We start from the raw sequence: 4,621 nt of genomic DNA, 5'->3' as shown, positions 1-4,621 counted from the left end.
ACCCAGTCACCCCCACCACCCCCGCCCACCTCCCCTTCCACCACCCCTAGTTCATTTCCCAGAGTTAGGAATCTTGATATATAATTTTAACTGCCTCTTTTCTAGATATTCTGCAACTTTGGTTAATATTCCTTCTTTAAAAAGTTTTAGTAGATAAGGACCTTTTCTTTCTTGGTCTTATTGATAATCTAGATGTGCTCTCATCAGAGAACAATATATAATTTGTCCTATTTCTACGTTTTGAAGTTTGTTAAGATTTCTTTGTGACTAACATATTATTTATTTTAAAAAACATGTTAAGATTTTTCAGAATGGGTATTTAAAAACAACTTGTATTCTCTTCTTTAGTACCATAATATTTGGCTTACTTTATATATTTTATTAGATATTCTTTTTTGATATGCTATTTCCTTAGAGATTTTTTTGGTCTTCTTGATCTGTTGTGGCCCAAGAGAGGTGAATCAATATCTCTCACCTCCAGTGTTATTCTCTCTCTTCTTTTATGATTTATCATATTTGCTTTGTGAATGTTTTTGCTGTGTTATCTGATATCTAGATGTTCATAAGTATTATGCCTTCATTGTGAATTCTATCATTTAAAACTACAAAATGAAAAAAATTAAAAAAAATAAAACTAAAAAATGCCTTTCTTTGTCTCCTTTAAGACTTATGATCTGGATTCCACTTAAAATTATATGTTAAGACTAGTATCCTGATTCCTTTTTTGTTTGCATTTTTTTATATATCTTTGCCATCCATTTATTTGTTAATTTTGTGGAGCCTCAGTTGAAAAGAATTGATTAAACATAATTATTGTTTTATGATTTATTATCATTACTTATTTGTGTTTGGCCTTCATTTTTATTTGTTTATTACGTAATGAACACCCAAGAACCTATCACCCAACCCCAAAAGACATCTGTAAAATTAGCTTACTATTCGCAAGCTCCTTCTTTCTTTTTATTGTATAAAACATTTATTACCAACAGGAGGATTACATTTGAAAGCTGTATTGTAATAATAAATAATAATTATATTTTTGTGATCAGTAACAAATACATCTTACTTTTCCTTAAGTATTGAATTAAGTATTTTTAATTGTTTTTATAATTTTATCTATGTTGGTATATCTTTTTTTTTGAGTTACGAAAGTATTGTATTCTCAAAAATATATGTGTTTATCTCCATACAAAATAATACATCGTCAAGATGAATAATGTGGAATATATGAAATACAAAGAAGAAATTTGAAACACTTATCATCACAGTACTAAGACTGTGACATTTATATGAATACAGCTTCAGTTTTTCTATGTATGGATATAATGTAATTTTTTTTCATTTCTTTTTTTTATTGGAGTTCAATTTGCCAACATATAGCATAACACCCAGTGCTCATCTTGCCAAGTGCTCCCCTCAGTGCCCGTCACCCAGTCACCCCAACCCCCCCACCTCCCTTTCCACTACCCCTTGTTCATTTCCCAGAGTTAGGTGTCTCTCATGTTTTGTCACCCTCACTGATATTTTCACTCATTTTCTCTCCTTTCCTCTTTATTCCCTTTCACTATTTTTTATATTCCCCAAATGAATGAGACCATATAATGTTTGTCCTTCTCCAATTGACTTATTTCACTCGGCATAATACCCTCCAGTTCCATCCACGTAGAAGCAAATGGTGGGTATGTATACAATGGAATACTACTCAGCCATTAGAAACGACAAATACTCACAAGCTCCTTCTCTATTGCATTCCCCTGCTTATACCATTCCCCTCTGCCTTCAGATATCCAATGTCCTAAATTTGGTATTTATCACACTCTTTAAACACAATAGTGTAAATATATATTATTTAATTCTGCTTTTTTTTTTTTTTACTTTTTAAAGGGGGTATTATGCTATTTGAGGTTGTGGATACAGAGAAACATGAACAAATTGTGAGCCAAGGTTAACATTCTGTCATTGGTAGGCCACATGGGATGCTAACATAAGCTTCACTGAGGTATTGTGTTTGAATAATGGATTTACAGTCAACCAGAATTATTCAAGCTCTTTCATGTTGCAAGATGCAGAGGCTCACTCAGGTAAGTTGTTATTGGAATTTTGTTATAAAAATTTTGGGACAAGAAAGGACTAAGTAGTGACAACATCTGCTTGTAAGCACTGGTAAATAATTGGAAGATAATTCTAGATAAGACAAATCACTAGGAAGTGATGTTATTTTCCCTTCTCTAGTTCTCTGACACTTTTGTGATTTAGCTGTTGTTTTCTTGTTACTGTCAATCAACTGGTTACAGTTTGGAGTGATACTTTGATGAGTGATGCTTTGATACTTTGTTCCCATATTCACCAGGTATAATGAGGACTAATATTAGGTGGAAGCTTTGTGCCTTGTAACCCTTGGCTATTGGTAAATTTATAGGTGGCTATTACTGAGTCAGATCTTTATCACTAATTCAGGTCAGCCCAGAGGGCCATTTGAATAGATACTCTTGTGGGTGGAATGACATTTGGATGACATTAACCAATATTAATATTCTTCTCTATCCTTCCCCTAACTCTCCCACATTCTTTTGATCCCATTGAGTCCATTGAGTTTAGTAAGGTATTTAATTATTTGCCCCAGGGAAGGTAGGGCACAAAAGAGTTTAGAAACAACAAAAGAATCAATTGAGTTTTTAAAACTCTTTAACATATGTGGGGTTTTAAAGGCACAGACTCTTGATTTTCAAGACTAGTTTTTTTGGAGAGAAAAAAGAGGTTTTGTTATTTTGTTTTGCTTTGTTTTACATCCAGAAGCTTGGCACCAGATAACAATAGTGAAGGACCAGAATAAAATAAGGATTTAAATTTATTTCGGCATCATGGATGAGAGCAAAGATGAAGACCCGGGATACTTCATCCTCAGAAAGAAGACTGGGATCCAGTCGTGGGAGGGTAGAGTGAGGGTATAAATCTTTTGAAGGGAAGATTAGTAGGGCACATAGAAGGAGACAGAGCTGGCATTTGCAGACTGTCTATCTAGTTCTAGTTCCCCAACTTGTGATCACACACCAACAGCAGCTAGTCAGCATTTGGTCAGTCCCAGGAGGCCATACTCCTTTTTATTTTTTTTTTATTTTTTTTTTTAATTTTTTTTTTAATTTTTTTTTTTATTATTATTTATTTATGATAGTCATACGGAGAGAGAGAGAGAGGCAGAGACACAGGCAGAGGGAGAAGCAGGCTCCATGCACGGGGAGCCCGACGTGGGATTCGATCCCGGGTCTCCAGGATCGCGCCCTGGGCCAAAGGCAGGCGCCAAACCGCTGCGCCACCCAGGGATCCCCATACTCCTTTTTAATGATCCAGGAACCATTAAATGTCCGGGAACATTTTAGTAGGGGGCCTAGAACATTCTGAGGAACTCTTCTCCCATCTCTGCTGGGAGGTGCTGAGGGAAACAGCAATGTTCTTTTCTGAAATGAGCAGGAGAGTGGTGAAGCTCTATAACAAATGAAAACAAGAATGAATTTATATGGGAGAGGCTTTGGAAAACTGTAGATGCCTTTGCAACAACCAGAGCCACCCTAAGTAACCCTTAGCATGATACTCATGCCTGCAGATCCTAGGTTTCCTGAGATATAATATAATGTATAATGTATATAATCATGCTTACCTCCAATTTTTTGGTTATATTTGAAATATATAGAACTGTCCCAGGCACAAGGAAAGGATTATTCCAGACAGCCATTTTTAACTTACTGACTCTTCTTTGCTGCTTGTTTATAACTCACTTAGAGGCACTATACTTCACTTTTTAAAAATAAACATATCTTAGAATTTGTACATTCTTTTGAACTTAGATGATTTTTAATTGTTCAAGTCACAAGATTTGGCTCTGACTAGTTTCTTATGAAGACTTGCTGGTAAAACACAATCTCCAATTGCCTTATACATTTTCTTGATAAATTGCTTTTTTTTCCCCAGGGAATTTGTACAAGATGGTTCAATATTTGAAATTAAAAATATGATAAAACTTTCATCATATAAATGTTTTCATAGAGATACAGAAGACATACCAATGTGTTCAATTAAAATATATAAAGTTTCCATAAATGAGAGAATTCGTAGTAGCAAAAAAAAAATTCCTTTTCTTTTCCGTGAATTCTCTTAGTAGAGCACAAAACATTACTACTCCACAACCCCATGGACTGTTTTACCCCAGGTACTCATTGAAATAGGCTGTTAAGTTGTGCACAGCTTAAATAATCTGTAAAGTCTTTCTTTAGCTTTGCACACATTGGAGATTTAATTTTAAAAAGAAATGTTAAAAAACTTAAATAAAACATACTACTAATCCATATAATAAAATAAGAACTTTTAAAACATTTAAATTCAAGTTAGTTAACATATAATGTAGTATTGGTTTCAGGTAAAGAATTTAGTAGTTCATCACTTACATATAATATCCAGTGCTCATCCCAACAAGTGCCTTCCTTAATGCTCATCACCCATTTAGCCCACCCTACGACCACCCCTCCAGCAAACCTCAGCTTGGTCTCTAACATTAGTTAAGTTACTAATGTTAAGAGTCTCTTTTGGTTTGTCTCCCTCTCTGTTTCTATTGTATTTTGTTTTTCCT

This window comes from Vulpes lagopus, chromosome X, assembly GCF_018345385.1.
Source record: "Vulpes lagopus strain Blue_001 chromosome X, ASM1834538v1, whole genome shotgun sequence".
Taxonomy (NCBI): domain Eukaryota; kingdom Metazoa; phylum Chordata; class Mammalia; order Carnivora; family Canidae; genus Vulpes; species Vulpes lagopus.
Note: the sequence above shows the minus strand (reverse complement) of the source record.